This window comes from Triturus cristatus, chromosome 12 (assembly GCF_964204655.1).
Source record: "Triturus cristatus chromosome 12, aTriCri1.1, whole genome shotgun sequence".
Taxonomy (NCBI): Eukaryota; Metazoa; Chordata; class Amphibia; order Caudata; family Salamandridae; genus Triturus; species Triturus cristatus.
The window spans coordinates 504,191,699-504,213,382 of NC_140595.1; positions in this window are offsets into that span (position 1 = coordinate 504,191,699).

Genomic DNA, 21,684 nt, shown 5'->3' on the forward strand with positions numbered 1-21,684 from the left:
AAGACACACAGGCACTGGCAACTGTGAGTATGAAGAGGGACAATCAGGTCAGGCTGCACAGTGGACACCTGTACATAATAGCACGTCTATATACATGGTGACAGGGGACAATGGCACAGAGCACAACCTACGCTGTAGACAGTGAGAGTGTCCACGTTGATGATGACACAAACAACACTGAGGATAAGGTGCCCCAGGGGACAGTATTGGGCACGCAACTACATGCTACTGAATGGGAATGACTGCTACACACTTCACCATCCCTGCACTATGCGTAGCGCACACTCATGCACATCATGTCACAGGCCACTACATAGGACATGCGCGCTGTAAGGCATGACACATGAGAGACCAACTCCCATGTCTGGAGCCAGCATCAGTGCCAACTGACATGGAACCCACATGCAGTGAACTTGACAGTTCACAGGCAAGGTCCCACAACCTGTTACCCACCACCACCACCCATGATGCTACAGTCATTGTTCTCGTGGACAAAGCGCCAGCCTACATTACCTTGTGAAGGAGTGACTACACACAGACCAGGGAACACATTGCAAGGAGGGGAAGGGTGGCAGGGGCGCAGCGCTACACTTGGGCAAACTGGATGGGCACAGCACCTTTAAACCCTGCCAGTGAATTAATGCCACTGTGCCCTTACAAATGCCGGTGACACACAACAAACGCACATGTACCTACCCCCTTCCGCCTGCTGCATCGCCTATAAGCGCCTCTCCAGGTCTGGAAAGACCACCGGCAGCACACGCCTGTGGAGGTGGGTCAGACGGCGGCGGCCGCGGTTCTTGTGGCTCTCAGGTGAGTCCCCCAGCAGGAGCCGTGCAATCCTCCGCGTCCAGCACCGGATATCCTGCCAGCGTTTCCTCACCTGGGACAGGCTCCGCCTCCGACCATCCACACGCCTCACGGCACTGACGGCGGTCAGCCAGATCTGCTCCTTGGCAGTGGCGCCTACCTGTGAGGAAGTACAAGTGACACCACATCAATACACAAGCCACATGTCACAGAGAGACATATGTGAACATAATAGCTGGTTACAACATGGCATGTAATGCAGCCAACGCATTGCACCTCTGTCATAGGGACATCATCCTCTGGTGAGGGAAAAGGCAGCACGTGCCATAGTGGGTACTCAGGTGGAATGATGGCAATGTCACAATCAATGATCAAGGCTCACACTGTGCATCACACCCACACCTCCTGTCTCAGGGCACTGCTGGGAGGACTCTGCACACACACCTCCTGTCTCAGGGCACTGCTGGGAGGACTCTGCACACACCCCTCCTGTCTCAGGGCACTGCTGGGAGACATCAGGCACCCCCCCCCTGGTACCCCCCCGACAGTACATGGCATGTGTGTCACACCGGGTCACAATGCCTGAAGACACAGTCACAACATAGGGACAGTCTGTGGCAGTGGCCTATGCACTCACCTGATACCCTGGTCGCCCATACAGCATGGGGTACTGTGGGAGGATCACATCCAGCAGAGCCATGTTCTCCTCCAGGGTGAATGGCTGTGTCCTCTCCACAGCCCTTGACATGGTTCCAGGGAATCAGTAGCAGCAGCTTGGTCGACAAATGCAAAGATGTGCAGGCAAGTAATCCCTCATGGGACCTGGCTGCCTTATATGTGGCCTTCTGCCCAGTCTCATGCACAGGAGTACAGAGTGATTGGTCACTCACATTTGCATCCTATGTTTCCACCAATCCCTTCAAACCTAGCAGTCTGTGGGTTCTCTATCGGTTTCATTCTCCTGCATGATGTCAGCCCCACAAACACATTGCAACAAAGTAGAAGAATTCCAACTGACTTCTGCTGTGCACCTTCCAGAACAAAATCGAAATTTGAACCTGGTCGCCATGACAACCAGCATGCATGTAGGCCTTAATACTTGTCCCCTATGTAATTAGGAGAATCACACACAGGTACGGTGCGTTTCCGGGCCCTAGGGCACCCCAAATGCATGGCAACGGCCCGTACATGCATGCCTACGTTCAAAATCACTATGGGTCTGCACGCGTATGCGTACACGTAGTGGTACGGACCGTACACACGCATGTACGCTCACTATCACTATGGGTCTGCACGCGTATGCGTACACGTAGTGGTACGGACCGTACAAATGCCTGTACGCTCACTATCACTATGGGTCTGTGTACCCGTAGTGATAGTGAGCGTACATGCGAGTGTACGGTCCGTACCACTACGTGTACGCATACGCGTGCAGCACCATAGTGATAGTGAGCGTAGATGCGAGTGTACGGTCCGTACCACTACGTGTACGCATACGCGTGCAGACCCATAGTGATAGTGAGCGTACATGCGAGTGTACGGCCCTCTCACTATGGGTCTGCACGCGTATGCGTACTCGTTGTGGTACGGACCGTACAAATGCCTGTACGCTCGCCATCACGATGGGTACACATACGGCAGCACTCCCACAGTGATTGGGGAACATACACAGGCCCTCTTAGCAGCAGTACGCCGGTTTGTACACATCACTGTGGTGATAGTCGACACACAGGTAGGAATAGGGCGGACATACTTGTCCATGGATGGACATACTTGTCCAGGAATGGACATCAAGGCATCGTCTGTGCATTACTACATGTGTGGGGCACAGGTGTGACAGGCTGTGATGTGGAACATGCCTCCTGAGTGGAGGAGGCACCAGATGTATGATGAGATGTGTACAGGTGTACTGTGTGAGGGTGCAATGTGTGCCAGGCATGCCCTTGACTCCTTTGACATGTGTGCATGTCGTACTGCGCACTTGGGGTGAGCGTCACTGGCATGGCACGGACACCAACACACGGAAGTGTCCCATGATGCCCGGTACAGGGGTCATGACACCTGACTTGTCACTACCCACAGTGCACAATGTGACTATGTCATTTATGTGTCCGGGATTTACATCAGGTTGATGTTGTAGCACCCTCAAAAGCTGCAGCCGTTGCAGCAACCAACATGTGTCTGTGTGTAGATTGTCATTGCACACTGTTCCGCACACCATGCCACATGTGGTATCTGATGTGAGGTGCACATGTATGCATGGGACACGGAGTAGCGTGACAAGGCCATGTCAGCATCCTCACAAGGAATGTGTGGTGAGTCATGACATGTGCACCTTCATGGCAAGGTGTGTGGGCAGGCCTAGTGTAATGTCATGTGACCTGTGGCTCCGGTGTTCCGCTACCAGTCTCTACAATCGGCATCCTACTTCTGCTGATGTGTGGGTGTATGTCACTTCTGTCTTGCGTCGGGCTGTTCACTTGCACTGGGACACAGCTATTCCCATGGCGTGGCATGGGGAGGTTCTCAATCACCGTGTGTAGCTGGGTCTTGGAAGGAGTGTCACCTTGCATCCATACGTGTCCTGGGCATGTAGCACATGCCTGACTCCCTATGTGGCATGTGTGTATTGGCAGATTTACATGTGCTCAGTAGACATGAGTTGTTCTCGTAGTGCACTCACTCTTCCTTGTCACTTCCAAATTACTGCAGAGCGCCTCCTGTTGCCCGAAGAATTCCAGACTTGGCCACCATGCAGGAGAATGACAGGATCCGGCTCTACCGCTTCACCCAACCGTTGATTCTGGAGCTGACGGCGAGACTGGCACCACACCTGCAACCGCAGCACAGGTATCCTACGGCACTGACACCCCAGCTGAAGGTAATGGCTGCCCTACATTTCCTTGCCACGGGTACCTTCCAATATACCATAGCTCATGTTGGTGGCATGTCCCAGAGCATGTTCAGCGGTGTGCTGCATGATTTCTTGGAGGCCATGTTGATTCACCTGGATGACTTCATCAAGTTCCCAACCCCTGAACAGATGACTGAGGTCAAACGTGGTTTCTATGCCCTGGGAGGGATGCCCCATGTCATTGGGTCCATAGATGGGACACATGTAGGTTTGGTACCACCACACGCACGGGAGGTGGCGTACCGCAATCGGAAGCACTACCACTCCATCAATGCCCTTGTGGTGTGTCTGTCCAACATGGTGATTTCACATGTCTGTGCTCGTTTTCCAGGATCAGCACACGATGCCTACATCATGAGGCGTAGCGGGATGCCTGATATGATGATGCAGCTGCGCAACGAACGTGCATGTGTTGTTGGTGGGTACAGTCTGTCTGTCCTGTATTCTGTTTGGCCGAGCAGCACTACCGCTTCGCCTGTTCTAACGATATCCATGTGCTTTCCATTTAGGGGACGCTGGCTATCCCAACATGCCTTGGCTGCTGACACCTCTCCGCAACCCCATCACGCCGGCCCAGCTCCGCTACAACACCGCCCATGGCCGGACAAGGCGAGTGATAGAGAGGACGTTTGGCATGCTGAAGAGCCGATTCCGGTGCCTCCACAAGACCGGCGGCGCACTCCCATATGCCCCGGCGAAGGTCTGCAAGATCTTCATGGTCTGCTGCATGCTGCACAACATGGCAGTTGAAAGAGCTGTGCCCCTCATCCTGGATCAAGATGACGAGGACCATCCACCCGTGGAGGACGAAGGGCTTGGCAATGGGGCTAGTGATGTGGAGGATGTGGAGCCGCAAGAGGACATCCGGACTCGGCTCATACGCGACTTCTTTGCTTAGTGGTGAGTACCAGGGTCTGAGTGTGCACGCATTGGTCCCCGTGTGGCATGCGTTGTGATGTGTGTCTCCACCTGCATGTATGGCACGTGGGTCAGAGGTGTGTGTGGGTGTGTCACTGGAGTGATGGTGGCAGTGATGGTAGTATTTCCCCAGACATAATTGTGACCTAGCATGTTGTCATACATACATGTGTCGAGTACATGCACATGCAAGTGGCTGTGCTTCTTGTGGCTGACTTCTTGTGTGTCTCTCTTCCCCAGGTACCTGCGCATGCCGTTTGCTGGTTGCATTGTTGTGGCACTGCTATTCCTCATGGACATGGCATCGTGGGCTGACTCAGCGTTACAGGCACGGACACGTTTGGAAGTCTCCATGGGGTAAGGGATGCATCTGGGGTGTATTGGGTGTGGCAGTTGTTCACGATGTGTGCACACTGCCCCGGTCGGGGTTTGGGTCCTCTGCAGACATGTGGCATCCCCATGGGACACGACATGCAGCTGGGTACACCTGAATAGATGGGCTGCCTGGTTGTCAGTCATCAGTGATGGGATGGTGGATTGTGATGAAGGCATCAATGTGTGTGACACTGCCCTCGGACACATACGGTTAACATTGTCTTGACATGGCGTGGGACTTCCACATCAGCGGATGTATGGTGTATGGCAGGCTCTCCGTGAGCAGCTGTGGGTATTTAGCTATTATCCGACACTTGTGTGCCAGTTCCATGGCTATCACGCATTTGTGCTGCAGAAGGGGGGTGCCAGTGTTGGAGCCACATGTTACTCCACATGATGTGTTCATGTGTACTTCAAGTTGCCTCTGCAATCCCAAACACATGACTATTAAAGGTGTCCCTATGCCTCCAAGGTGCCTCTTCTCAGTCAATGCTGGTGTGTTGGCACGGTGCATCCTGCATGTCTGGCATGGTATTCCCTGATTGTGGCTATGTGTCAATGTGTCGAGTGGCAAGATGCAAGCTGTGTGTGTGTGCTGAGACTGTGTAATGGGCATGATGTCCATGACTGTGTGGGTATTGTGACATGTGCCATCCCCATGCATCCAACGTTGTCCATGACCCCATTCTCTGCATCCACCGGACTCAAGCTTGCAGGACATGGTTCTGCCACCTGTCTACACGTACCTGGGTGCCCCCCAGGACACGGGCCAGGATCCCTGACCTCTGCGCATGACTGTTGCTGTACTCAATGTGTCTGTCAGCACGGTTGTTCGGCCACCCCCTCAGCTGGTTCTGACCATCACGGGTGTGTATGGTGCTCCATGTCTGTCTTGCCTAGAAAACTGTGACCCATGTGTCCTGTGCCAGACTCAGGCCCCAGGGTGTGGATGGTTGAAGTGAACAGATGACTCAGGCATGTTTAGACTGTACAAGACACATGTTAGGTAATAATGCTACCAGCAGGCATCTACTCTTAATAGTGTGATTTATTATTGGGGGGGGGGGGGCAAGTGAGGGGCTTTACGGGATTAGGGAATCCAAAGTTCAGTAGGGGAGTTGGTGTCCTTGCCATTGGAAATCCTCAGAGTCCATGCCACAGTCTTTGTCAACATTGGTCAGCCAGTGACCAGCAGGGCCATGTGGCAGAGAATGTCTCTTGATGCTGTGATGCTGTTGCTCCAGTGGGCCAGGTGCCAGGCCAGGTGTCCTGGGAGATGGTGATGTAGCAGCCACCCTCACGGTCCTTTCCGTGGACGACCCGGCTTCCTGCGGGGAACCTCAGCAGCAGGCCGTGACGACGTCTGGGATGCTCCGTCGGATGTTTCCTCCTCCTCCTCATGATCCCTCCCTGTGGGTGGTGATGTTCTCCGCCTTCTGGCACAGGGAGGGTCGGCCATGGTGTCGGCCATCCGACGGAGTTCAGCGTGAATCCCCTGGGACGCCGTCACTTGCTCAGCCTGTCTGTCCTCCATCCTCCGTTGGTGTAGCTGTAGACAGGCTATTAGCTCCGCATGTTGCTGGGCCTGCTGGACCTTGATCCCCTCGAGGACGGACACAACCTGGGCCATGCCCGTGGTGTCCTGCCGGTATGAGTCCAGGATGTTACGGACATGGGAAAATACCGGATCCCCAGCCAACTGGTCAGGCTCGCGCCTCCGCCGCTCTCCACTCCCACCACCCCTGCCCACTTGCGTCTGGCCTGCACTTGTGGGCACATGGGGTCTCCGGGACCCCTGAGGGGTGGCATTGGCGTTGTCGCCTGCCTCCTCCTGGGTGCCCGGGACACCGTGTCCCTCCTGGCGAGCCTGGCTGCATTGTGGTGTTGGGGCAGGGATCCTGGGTGTCTCCTGGGATGTGGCAGGAGTGGGGGTGGTGGTTGGCACGGTTGTACCTGACGCAGGTGCTGCAGGTGGTTGGACACCAGAGGGGCCAGGTCGGTCGGGGTCGTCCGCAGAGTGGTGAGAGTGGTCGCTGCCGGTGGGATCGGTCTCCTGCAGATCCGGGTCCTGTGAGTGTTCCCCCCCAGTGTTGGGGGGTGCAGCACGACGTTGACCTGTGTGTGAGAGAGACAATGTTACTTTTGATCCATGCAACATCCATGTTTCATCAGTTACAAAGTTGGCACATTTCCTCTTGGAATTAGGATCTGTCTTGCATTCCACTCACAGTGCACTTGTGCATGTGTGTGTCCCTTGGGCACCAATTTGGCCCCTTTAACTATGTGTGGCACAGTCTTACTTGCTGCGTCAAGTGTGACTGCAGTCAGCAGTGGAGTGTGCATGTGTGCCGAGCTATGCGTTTGCGCCTTCCTTGTAGCACTGTACATGTGCACATGGAGTGGATCCACACACTCATATGATGCAGGTGGCTGTCCTTGTGCTCGTGTACAGGTTGTAACATGGCCCTGCGTTTTGCCATGATGAAGAGGGGGGGTTCTGGCACTGGGCACCCTTGTCTACATGCACGCAGTCCACCTGCTGACGAGCAGACATTCCCACACACCAAAGGACTGATTTGCTCTCCCTGTGTCTCCCTCCTTCTCTGTCCCCCTCTCCCTCCCTCTCTGTCCCCCTCTCCCTCCCTCTGTGTCCCCCTCTCCCTCCCTCTGTGTCCCCCTCTCCCTCCCTCTGTGTGTCAGCCTCCTCCCTCTGTCCATCTTCCTGTGTCTCCCTCCCTCTGTGTCCCCCTCTCCCTCCCTCTGTGTGTCAGCCTCCTCCCTCTGTCCATCTTCCTGTGTCTCCCTCCCTCTCTGTCCCCCTCTCCCTCCCTCTCTGTCCCCCTCTCCCTCCCTCTGTGTGTCAGCCTCCTCCCTCTGTCCATCTTCCTGTGTCTCCCTCCCTCTCAGTCCCCCTCTCCCTCCCTCTGTGTCCCCCTCTCCCTCCCTCCGTGTGTCACCCTCTGTCACCTTGGCCCAGCTTCCTGGGCACACACTGTTAGCAGATCTTTGAGTGGCCCTTGGCCTGTTGATGTGAGTTTGTTTCTGATCTCCAGGCACCCATTTTGTCTGCTGTGTGTCTGTGCGCTGCTGCTGTGGTGGTGTGTGCTGCCACTCTTTCACACTGTTGGCTGTTCATTAGCTGCTGGCATGTGCAAAACAGTGCCTTCACCCCCATGTGTTGATGCAAGGCATCCGCCATTTGCTGGCAAGTCATTCCTGTGTTGGGACACAGTGTTTGTCTGGCTGTGACCTAGGCCATATGGGCAGAGGGCATTGTTGTCTGCTTTGGAGTCGCACTATGTGATTCTTGGTGCCCACCCTCCCGCCATCCGGGTTACCGTGTTATGTGTTGTTGTCTTCTGTGGCCTGTGACTTGACATTGTCCAGCTGGGTGCATGGGGCATGGTGGCAGCAGTGGCATGTGCCTGCTCATGGAGTGTGGTTGAGTAATGCGATGGCTTGTGGTGTTTGCGTGCCTGTTATTAATTTTGGTTGTGGTTGCAGTTCCCCCCATGTGAGGTGCGTTGTTTGTGTACTCACCCGGGTCTCGGAGTCCTTCTACTCCTTCAACTGCCTCCACCGGCAGTATGGCCATCACCCTCTCCTCCCAGGGATGGTACTGTACGGGTCTGCGGGAGGGCCCTCCTCCGGTGGCGTTGGCCTGGTCGTGTTCCTCCTGTCTCTTGGCTCTGACCCTCCTCCGCAGATCGTACCACCTGTTCTGGCAATCCTGCTTGGTCCTCCTGGTGTCCGCAACAGCATTCACAGCATCGACGATGGTCTGCCACATGGCTGTTTTGGCTGCCTGGCTGGTGCTTCTGACCAATGTTCCAAAGATCTGTGGCTCGACTCTGAGGATTTGATCAACAAGGACCTCCAACTCTCGGTGACTGAACTTTGGATTCTTGGTAGTGGGCATGGTGAGGGGTGTGGGTGGGGATGGTGTGGGTGTGGGGGGTGTGTGGATGTTGGGGGGGGGTGTGGATGGTTGTGTGTGTGTGTGAATGTGATGAGAGGGTGTTTGTGAGGGTGGTCGTGTGAAGGTGTGCAAGTGTAAGATGTGGTGTCGCTTGTAGTCTGGTTCTGTGGTGTCTGGCAGCAGTGGGTCTGTTGCAAAGGCTCATGGTTTGTGTGTGTGGGCCCTTTTTATTGGTCCATGGGTGGGTGTGGCAGTGTTTGAATTTTGGGTGGGTGTGTTATAAGGAGTGGTGGTGTATTGGGCCTCTGTTTGTTTTTGACAGTTGCAGGTCAGTGATTGTGTTATTTTAGTGGTTGTTGGCCATGTTTAGTGGCTGTGTGCCTTTCGAATGGTGTATTGTTGAGTTGTTTTGTTTTGTCCTTGTTGTGTACGTGCGTTTTGAGCGTGTGTACGGTGTGTACATGGGCCATTTGGTTGTACGATTTGGTCCTTGTGTGTGGCTTTGTACGACTCGTACATGCGGTTGTGATGTTGGGGCATGGGGTGCGCTCCGTACTTAGGAGGTTGTGTTGGGGGTGCGCCAGGAACGTACTGGGGTGGGGGTACGACTGGAACGTACTGGGGTGTACATAGACGGTGGTACGACACGTACAGGGGTGGGGGGGTGTACATAGACGGTGGTACGACACGTACAGGGGTGGGGGGGTGTACATTGACGGTGGTACGACACGTACAGGGGTGGGGGGGTGTACATTGACGGTGGTACGACACGTACTGGGGTGGGGGTACGACTGGGACGTACTGGGGTGTACATAGACGGTGGTACGACACGTACAGGGGTGGGGGGGTGTACATTGACGGTGGTACGACACGTACAGGGGTGGGGGGGTGTACATTGACGGTGGTACGACACGTACAGGGGTGGGGGGGTGTACATTGACGGTGGTACGACACGTACAGGGGTGGGGGGGTGTACATTGACGGTGGTACGACACGTACTGGGGTGGGGGGGTGTACATTGACGGTGGTACGACACGTACAGGGGTGGGGGGGTGTACATTGACGGTGGTACGACACGTACTGGGGTGGGGGTACGACTGGAACGTACTGGGGTGTAGGTAGACGGGGCTGTGACACGTACTGGGGTGGGGGTGTGGCTCGAACGTACTGGGGTGTAGGTACACGGGGGGTACGACACGTACAGGGGTGGGGGGGTGTACATAGACGGTGGTACGACACGTACAGGGGTGGGGGGTGTACATTGACGGTGGTACGACACGTACAGGGGTGGGGGGGTGTACATTGACGGTGGTACGACACGTACTGGGGTGGGGGTACGACTGGAACGTACTGGGGTGTACATAGACGGTGGTACGACACGTACAGGGGTGGGGGGGTGTACATAGACGGTGGTACGACACGTACAGGGGTGGGGGGTGTACATTGACGGTGGTACGACACGTACAGGGGTGGGGGGGTGTACATTGACGGTGGTACGACACGTACTGGGGTGGGGGTACGACTGGAACGTACTGGGGTGTACATAGACGGTGGTACGACACGTACAGGGGTGGGGGGGTGTACATTGACGGTGGTACGACACGTACAGGGGTGGGGGGTGTACATTGACGGTGGTACGACACGTACAGGGGTGGGGGGGTGTACATTGACGGTGGTACGACACGTACTGGGGTGGGGGTACGACTGGAACGTACTGGGGTGTACATAGACGGTGGTACGACACGTACAGGGGTGGGGGGGTGTACATTGACGGTGGTACGACACGTTCAGGGGTGGGGGGGTGTACATTGATGGTGGTACGACACGTACAGGGGTGGGGGGGTGTACATTGACGGTGGTACGACACGTACTGGGGTGGGGGTACGACTGGAACGTACTGGGGTGTACATAGACGGTGGTACGACACGTACAGGGGTGGGGGGGTGTACATTGACGGTGGTACGACACGTACAGGGGTGGGGGGGTGTACATAGACGGTGGTACGACACGTACAGGGGTGGGGGTGTACATTGACGGTGGTACGACACGTACAGGGGTGGGGGGGTGTACATTGACGGTGGTACGACACGTACTGGGGTGGGGGTACGACTGGAACGTACTGGGGTGTACATAGACGGTGGTACGACACGTACAGGGGTGGGGGGGTGTACATTGACGGTGGTACGACACGTACAGGGGTGGGGGGGTGTACATAGACGGTGGTACGACACGTACAGGGGTGGGGGGTGTACATTGACGGTGGTACGACACGTACAGGGGTGGGGGGGTGTACATTGACGGTGGTACGACACGTACTGGGGTGGGGGTACGACTGGAACGTACTGGGGTGTACATAGACGGTGGTACGACACGTACAGGGGTGGGGGGGTGTACATTGACGGTGGTACGACACGTACAGGGGTGGGGGGGTGTACATAGACGGTGATACGACACGTACAGGGGTGGGGGGTGTACATTGACGGTGGTACGACACGTACAGGGGTGGGGGGGTGTACATTGACGGTGGTACGACACGTACTGGGGTGGGGGTACGACTGGAACGTACTGGGGTGTACATAGACGGTGGTACGACACGTACAGGGGTGGGGGGGTGTACATTGACGGTGGTACGACACGTACAGGGGTGGGGGGGTGTACATAGACGGTGGTACGACACGTACAGGGGTGGGGGGTGTACATTGACGGTGGTACGACACGTACAGGGGTGGGGGGGTGTACATTGACGGTGGTACGACACGTACTGGGGTGGGGGTACGACTGGAACGTACTGGGGTGTACATAGACGGTGGTACGACACGTACAGGGGTGGGGGGGTGTACATTGACGGTGGTACGACACGTACAGGGGTGGGGGGTGTACATTGACGGTGGTACGACACGTACAGGGGTGGGGGGGTGTACATTGACGGTGGTACGACACGTACTGGGGTGGGGGTACGACTGGAACGTACTGGGGTGTACATAGACGGTGGTACGACACGTACAGGGGTGGGGGGGTGTACATTGACGGTGGTACGACACGTACAGGGGTGGGGGGGTGTACATTGACGGTGGTACGACACGTACAGGGGTGGGGGGGTGTACATTGACGGTGGTACGACACGTACTGGGGTGGGGGTACGACTGGAACGTACTGGGGTGTACATAGACGGTGGTACGACACGTACAGGGGTGGGGGGGTGTACATAGACGGTGGTACGACACGTACAGGGGTGGGGGGGTGTACATTGACGGTGGTACGACACGTACTGGGGTGGGGGTACGACTGGAACGTAGTGGGGTGTACATAGACGGGTGGGGGTATACATATACGGGGGGTACGTGTCGGACGTACGGGGGCTGGGGGGAGTGTTGGGCGCGTATGCGGGCACATGTCTCCATGGTTGCTATTGGTGTTCGGTGCGGACGGTGTTTTTTCCATACGGTTGTAGGCTCGGACGCACGGGATGGATCGTGATTCCTCGGTCGGACTTGGATTTTTACGTTTGTAAGGTAAATCGTCCGAGGACGTGTCGGACACATTTTCCGACCCGAGGACGTGTGGGGAATGATTCCCGGTGCGGGTCGTATGGACTTTTTACCATGCGAATCGTGATTGCCAGTTCGTACGGCACTTGTACGATTCGTACGGTAAAAAGACCCGATACGAGTCGCACGGGGGAATTTTTTACCGGATCGTGATCGGCACCTAGGTGTCCCCTTATTTTCTTTCCAACAGGCTTTCTATGTCTGAAAGCCCAGCATGGAAAGCCTGCCGGAGACTCAGTATCGTAACCCCAAGAGCAGAAAGGCCGCCCTTTGGGATTACGGGCCGGCCTTCGATTGGTCAATGGGCTCCATGAGCCCATCGGAAGCCAGCCAGATTGACCTGCCAGGTACAATTCAAACCGGCTGAATCCTAATCTGCTGTTCGGAATTGAAACTGATGATGAGGCTCATTGTAATCGGCCCCAAGGTGTGTGCTGGTCACTCTTGACAATTAATTTAGGGAGCTGTGGTGTGTGTGCAGAAGGTTAAGTGGCTGCTCTTCCAGATGTATGCGCCACCCTTGATGGTACCGAAACTATTCACAAAAAGTGATAGGTTCAAAATAAATTGCCTCAGCGTCATCTTGTAAATCACCTGGAATGCTGTGATTGGCTGGCCGCAACCTGTGGGGAAAGTTGCAGCTGCTATTGTATGTAATGGGACATGGTCCCAGGGGGGTCAAACACAAATGGAAAGAGATGGAAGGGGTCAGGGTAGAGGTATCCTGACCCCATGAGTGGAATATAGGGGGTTTGTGGTACCCCTTAGGTGTATAAGATGTTGGAAATTTTGTATTTCCCATGTGTGAATTCATCGCGGTGCTCAGCATGACCCCCCTGAGTAACAATTCAACAAATTCACAAATATCAACAAACAATTTAAAAAAAATATATTTAGACACTCACTCAGACACTCATGCGCTCACTCAGAGACTCATGCAGCCACAGACAAACCCACACAGCATTCACACACCCACTCACAGACCCACTGAGACACTCATGCATACTCACAGACCCACTCAGAGACTCGTGCACCCAATCACAGACCCACTTAGAGAGTCACACACCCATTCACAGACACACTCTCACACTCACTCATGGACCAACTCATAGTTTCATGCACCCATGCGCAGATCCACCCAGGCTCTCATGCACCTAATCATATACTCACCCAGAGACTCACGCTCCCACTCACAGACCCACTCACAAATGCAACGAGTTACAGACCCACTCAGAGATGTCATAGTCACTCACAGTCTCACCCAGAGACTCACACTCCCACTCACAGACCCACTCAGACACTCATGCACCCAGTTACAGACCCACTCAGACACTCACACACCCACTCACAGACCCACTCAGACACTCAAGGACCCACTCCCAGACCCACTCAGACACATATGCACCCGCTCACAAACCCACTCACAGACCCACTCAGAGACTCATGCACCCACTCACACATCCACTCAGACACTCATGCTCCCACTCACCGACCCCACGGAGACACATGCAATCAGACAGTCACACACCCACTCAGACACAATCTCAAACCCACTCAGAGACTCATTCACCCACTCATACATCCACTCAGATACTCCTGCGCCCACTCACAGACCCACTCAGAGACTCATGCAATCACTCACAGACCCACTCAGATGCTCAAACACACACTCACAGAAAACTCAGAAACTCGCACACCCATTCAAAGACCCACTCAGAGTCTTATAGACACCAAAACCAAGTTCAGCAAAAGTAGGGCAGTGAATGAGTGGTGTGTGAGGGAACACAACACCAAGGCTTAGAGATAAGAAGGGGCTGCGGTAGAGCTAGATGGTGTTTAAGGACTGCTCCTAGGACACCACTATTTGTTGTTCCTCAAGGCCAGGTGGAGAGCCAACAATTTCCTGCCCCTATCCACTTACCCGCAGGTGACTCTTCAGCCTCCGCCTGGAGACTCTTGGAGGCAGATCTTGTAACTCTCTAACGGGCATATTACCCTTGCTTGTGGTAACTTCCTCCTCCTCACTGTTGGTACCTATATATCATAATTACCTCAGAGCCGAGGAATTCTTGGTCCATTGAAAAGGAGTGTACAAAAAACAAGACTTTGTTAAATCATTGGGACAATAATGCATAGCTACATATTTTTTGGCTGGAAAGGTAGAAACTTCCCACTATCCTATGCTTTCATACCAAATCCTTGTAAATATGACTGTGGTATAAGTCATTCAAAGTAGGTGAAAAGGTAGGTAATAGTTCAGTTATGTCAAAATGCATTTTTCTTGCATTTGAAATGTAGGTTCATAACAAGTTCCACACATTGGTTAAATTTGAGGAGACACATTTCCACCAGCATACAAAGCATTGTAAAGGAGGTAGATCTGGTGTATATTTTTGGACATCAAACATTCAACATATTATTCAATAATTGTGTAAACTTAGATAGTAAAACATTGCAAACCTATTGCGGTTAAGAAGTAAAGTAAAGGTGCACAATGTCACTATTTATATAATGTTAAACACAGATTAGCATTCAAGACAACAAAGCAAACAATAAACATGCATGATATTAAATGTCAACTTACAAAACTTTCATTCAACAACAAATAGGTTAAATTGAGTAAGATTATAACAAAGATCACGGTGAACACATGACAGGACTGTACTTTCAAAACATATGTGCAAAATACTAATGTACATGTATTTACTGTCTCTCACCTGCTCAGTCTCTTCCACCTGAGCAGGGATGGTTGGCCAGGCAGCTTTCAGGACCTTCGGGGTGCTGTGTATAGGGCTGGCAGGCCAAGCCTATAATGTCTTTTACTGGGATCTATTACTGTATGCATCAGTGTGTCCCTGGATGTGTTTGAGTACACATGTGTGTGTGTGGTTGAATGTGCTAGTATATGCATCAGTGTGTGCCTGTGTGTGCTACTATATGCTTTAGAGTGTGTGTGTGTGTGGCTGTGTGAATTAGTGTATCTTTACCTACAGAAGAGATTAGAGGTGATGCGTATGTAAAAAAAAGGGGTATTTACATTTAGGCAAGGGGTTTTAAATGCCAAGTTGACCTGGCAGTAAACTGTACACACAGGCTCTGTAGTAGCAGGCCTGGCACGTTTTTAAAGGGCTAATTGTCTGGATAGTTGAGTTGGTTGTGTCAGTACTTCAGTACATATCTCAGTGAGTGTATCAGTTCCTCAGTGGGTGTGTCACTGGATGTATAAGTAACTATGTCACCATATGACTGACTCTCAGTAACTCTATGGGTCTGCAAATATTTATGTAAGTGGGTGTATGGATTACTTTCTGGCTGTGTTAGTGAGTTTTGGGGGTATGCAACTCTTTTTGCAACTGGCTCTTATACTGTTGGATACATAAGTGCTGAGTGGGTGTGAGAGTAAATGTGCAAGTGCCTCTGTCACCGTCTGACTGGATGTGTGGATGGCTCTATGCTTTTCAAAATAGGTATGTGAGTCACAGTATGGGTGCGGTACTGGATGCATAACTGGACATATGGGTCTGTAAGTGCATGAGTAACTCACCGAAACTTAAAAGTAAACATCTTACCTTTTAAGCACATAGCAGCCTGCCCTATAGGCTTCCTAAAACCTACCTTAGGGGTGAATTATATGTAAAAAGAAGGAGTTTAAGGCTTGGCAAGGGGTTTCAAATGTCAAGTCCACCTGGAAGTAAAACTGCACATACAGATGCTGAATTAGCCAGTTTCATCCCTGATCCACACATTACGATTGGAGACGGGATTGCCCTTTGAGCGCCTATGTCAATGACAGCTGAGGCATTATACCCGACTTATGCGGGTACCACCAGTGAATCCACCATTCTGAAAACCGCTGATTCACTGGTTTTGTGTATAAAGAGTATATATATTCTTTATTGCAGATATGACCTTCACAGAAGTAGCACATATTAGATCTTGAAGAAGGCCATAACACTGACTAGATCATGGGCTGAAACATGTCTCCCATTGTGTTCTATGTTTTTAGTCCTAACAATTGGCAGCCTGAATAAAGTTATGTGGTGAACCCTTTAGCTAGTTTTAATTCACCTCACCACATGCACAGCGTCCCTTACCACATCCTCAAGCTTTTGTTGGGTATTTATTAATGACCCCCCTAGCATATAAAACATCCCTGAGTTCATCCCTCTCAGTGAGGGGGTTGTAGCCCTCACTCTGAATAGGCCACATCGTGCGAGGAGGTTCCCCAATGACGAAGCATGCCACCTTTGATGGGTGAGGGAAACCATCCTGTAAAGGGTGTGCAGTCAAAATATCGAAAATAAAATATCTACCTGCACTAATATCGAGTTTTAAATATCGAAGGGACAGAATATCGATGTCAATAATATCTATGGACAGAATATCGACCCTAAGGTAAGTATTTTTATATCGATGTTAGTAATATCGAAGTTAGTATATCAATATCAAATATATCGATGTTACTAATATTGATGTTACTAATATCGATATTTATATTATTGTTATGTATTTTATTATGTATTTAATATGCATGTGTTATATGTTTTTTGTTAAGTGTTCTACTGGTTTTAAAATATATGTATACAATTTTTATATGTTAATAATGGTTTTTTAAGTCAATTTTGTGTTTTAGTACTGTAGCGGGTTGTGGGTTTATAGGGGAATAGGGTGGGAAGTAATTTAATTATATGAAATTAATTATACATTTTTAGGAACTATAAGCTAATTTTAATCATTTTTGCGTTTAAGTTCTGTAGAGGGTTGTGGGTTTATAGGGGAATAGGGTGGGAAGTAATTTAATTGTAATTAAGTAATAATTTATTTTCATTTATTGGTATTGATGATTATATTATTGTTAATTAAGTATTAGTTGGTAATTAATTTTTATTAAATGGTAATTAGTTTTTCTTAATTGATTAATTGATAATTATTTTATTATTGGAGTGTGTCGTGCGCTTATAGGGAAATAGTGTTGGAAGTAATTGAAATATAATGAAGTAATTATTAAATGTGTTGTTGGGTATTGATAATTAATAATTTTTTGGGACATTAATTATTAACTGGTAAATATTTTGAATTATAATATTTTGGTTATGAAAAATAATGTATTGTCGATTAATAATTAATTGTGAATTAAATATGATTAAATATTATGTATTGATATTTCTATTTAATATAATAATAAGTAATTATTAATTGGTAAGTGATGTTTAATAATTTATATTTTGGGGTATACAAAATATTTAATAGTTCAATATTTTTTAATTGGTAATTAATGTTTCATAATTATTATTTTGTGGTATCATTTATTTTTAATTGTTCAATATTTTTGAATTGGCAATTACTGTTTAATAATTCATATGTTTTTGGTTATGAAAAATATTCTATTGTTTAATATTTATTATTTGTTAATTAATAATTATTAATTATTATTTATTGGTATTTATTATTAATTTATTGTTAATTAATTACTCATTGGTAGTTATGTTTGTAATAATTATTTATTGGTATTTGTAAATAACTTTGAGTTATTTAATGATTAAATCACTAATTATTCAAAATAATATTTTTTTTTATAAGTATGTTATTTTTAACTTTTACGCTATCCAACACTTTCCCTACTGTTGCACTCTCTGGAGTTGGAATAGTAATTTTTATCCCTACACTATCCAACACTTTCCGTACTGTTGCACTCTCTGGAGTTGGAATAGTAATTTTGACCCTTACGCTATCCAACACTTTCCCTACTGTTGCACTATGTGGAGTTGGAATAGTAATTTTTACCCGTACGCTATCCAACACTTTCCCTACAGCTGCACTCTCTGGAGTGGGAATAGTAATTTTTACCCCTACGCTATCCAACACTTTCCCTACTGTTGCACTCTCTGGAGTTGGAATAGTAATTTTTACCCCTACGCTATCCAACACATTCCCTACTGTTGCACTCTCTGGAGTGGGAATGGTAATTTCTTTCCCTACGCTATCCAACACTTTCCCTACTGTTGCACTCTTTGGAGTTGGAATAGTAATTTTGACCCTTACGCTATCCAACACTTTCCCTACTGTTGCACTCTCTGGAGTTGGTATAGTAATTTTTACCCCTACGCTATCCAACACTTTCGCTACTGTTGCACTCTCTGGAGTTGGAATAGTAATTTTTACCCCTACGCTATCCAACACATTCCCTACTGCTGCACTCTCTGGAGTGGGAATGGTAATTTCTTTCCCTACGCTATCCAACACTTTCTCTACAGTTGCACTCTCTGGAGTGGGAATAGTAATTTTTACCCCTACGCTATGCAACACTTTCCCTACTGTTGCACTCTTTGGAGTTGGAATAGTTATTTTGAACCTTACGCTATCCAACACTTTCCCTACTGTTGCACTCTCTGGAGTTGGAACAGTAATTTTTACCCCTACGCTATCCAACACTTTCCCTACTGTTGCACTCTCTGGAGTGGGAATGGTAATTTCTTTCCCTACGCTATCCAACACTTTCTCTACAGTTGCACTCTCTGGAGTTGGAATAGTAATTTTTACCCCTACGCTATCCAACACTTTCCCTACTGTTGCACTCTTTGGAGTTGGAATAGTAATTTTGACCCTTACGCTATCCAACACTTTCCCTACTGTTGCACTCTCTGGAGTTGGAATAGTAATTTTTACCCCTACGCTATCCAACACTTTCCCTACTGTTGCACTCTCTGGAGTTGGAATAGTAATTTTTACCCCTACGCTATCCAACACATTCCCTACTGTTGCACTCTCTGGAGTGGGAATGGTAATTTCTTTCCCTACGCTATCCAACACTTTCTCTACAGTTGCACTCTCTGGAGTTGGAATAGTAATTTTTACCCCTACGCTATCCAACACTTTCCCTACTGTTGCACTCTTTGGAGTTGCAATAGTAATTTTGACCCTTACGCTATCCAACACTTTCCCTACTTTTGCACTCTCTGGAGTTGGAATAGTAATTTTTACCCCTACGCTATCCAACACTTTCCCTACTGTTGCACTCTCTGGAGTGGGAATAGTAATTTTTACCCCTTCGCTATCCAACACTTTCCCTACTGTTGCACTCTCTGGAGTGGGAATAGTAATTTTTACACCTACGCTATCCAACACTTTCCCTACTGTTGCACTCTCTGGAGTTGGAATAGTAATTTTTACCCCTACACTATCCAACACTTTCCCTAATGTTGCAGTCTCTGGAGTGGGAATAGTAATTTTTACCCCTACGCTATCCAACACTTTCTCTACTGTTGCACTCTCTGGAGTTGAAATAGTAATTTTTACCCCTACGCTATCCAACAGTTTCCCTACTGTTGCACTCTCTGGAGTTGGAATAGTAATTTTTACCCCTACACTATCCAACACTTTCCCTAATGTTGCAGTCTCTGGAGTGGGAATAGTAATTTTTACCCCTACGCTATCCAACACTTTCTCTACTGTTGCACTCTCTGGAGTTGAAATAGTAATTTTTACCCCTACGCTATCCAATACTTTCCCTACTGTTGCACTCTTTGGAGTTGGAATAGTAATTTTGACCCTTACGCTATCCAACACTTTCCCTACTGTTGCACTCTCTGGAGTTGGAATAGTAATTTTTACCCCTACGCTATCCAACACTTTCCCTACTGTTGCACTCTTTGGAGTTGGAATAGTAATTTTGACCCTTACGCTATCCAACACTTTCCCTACTGTTGCACTCTCTGGAGTTGGAATAGTAATTTTTACCCCTACGCTATCCAACACTTTCCCTACTGTTGCACTCTCTGGAGTTGGAATAGTAATTTTTACCCCTACGCTATCCAACACATTCCCTACTGTTGCACTCTCTGGAGTGGGAATGGTAATTTCTTTCCCTACGCTATCCAACACTTTCTCTACAGTTGCACTCTCTGGAGTTGGAATAGTGATTTTTACCCCTACGCTATCCAACACTTTCCCTACTGTTGCACTCTCTGGAGTTGGAATAGTAATTTTTACTCCTACGCTATCCAACACATTCCCTACTGTTGCACTCTCTGGAGTGGGAATGGTAATTTCTTTCCCTACGCTATCCAACACTTTCTCTACAGTTGCACTCTCTGGAGTTGGAATAGTAATTTTTACCCCTTCGCTATCCAACACTTTCCCTACTGTTGCACTCTCTGGAGTGGGAATAGTAATTTTTACCCCTTCGCTATCCAACACTTTCCCTACTGTTGCACTCTCTGGAGTTGGAATAGTAATTTTTACACCTACGCTATCCAACACTTTCCCTACTGTTGCACTCTCTGGAGTTGGAATAGTAATTTTTACCCCTACACTATCCAACACTTTCCCTAATGTTGCAGTCTCTGGAGTGGGAATAGTAATTTTTACCCCTACGCTATCCAACACTTTCTCTACTGTTGCACTCTCTGGAGTTGAAATAGTAATTTTTACCCCTACGCTATCCAACAGTTTCCCTACTGTTGCACTCTCTGGAGTTGGAATAGTAATTTTTACCCCTACACTATCCAACACTTTCCCTAATGTTGCAGTCTCTGGAGTGGGAATAGTAATTTTTACCCCTACGCTATCCAACACTTTCTCTACTGTTGCACTCTCTGGAGTTGAAATAGTAATTTTTACCCCTACGCTATCCAATACTTTCCCTACTGTTGCACTCTCTGGAGTGGGAATGGTAATTTCTTTCCCTACGCTATCCAACACTTTCTCTACAGTTGCACTCTCTGGAATTGGAATAGTAATTTTTACCCCTATGCTATCCAACACTTTCCCTACTGTTGCACTCTTTGGAGTTGGAATAGTAATTTTGACCCTTACGCTATCCAACACTTTCCCTACTGTTGCACTCTCTGGAGTTGGAATAGTAATTTTTACCCCTACGCTATCCAACACTTTCCCTACTGTTGCACTCTCTGGAGTTGGAATAGTAATTTTTACCCCTACGCTATCCAACACATTCCCTACTGTTGCACTCTCTGGAGTGGGAATGGTAATTTCTTTCCCTACGCTATCCAACACTTTCTCTACAGTTGCACTCTCTGGAGTTGGAATAGTAATTTTTACCCCTACGCTATCCAACACTTTCCCTACTGTTGCACTCTCTGGAGTGGGAATAGTAATTTTTACCCTTACGCTATCCAACACTTTCCCTACTGTTGCACTCTCTGGAGTTGGAATAGTAATTTTTACCCCTACGCTATCCA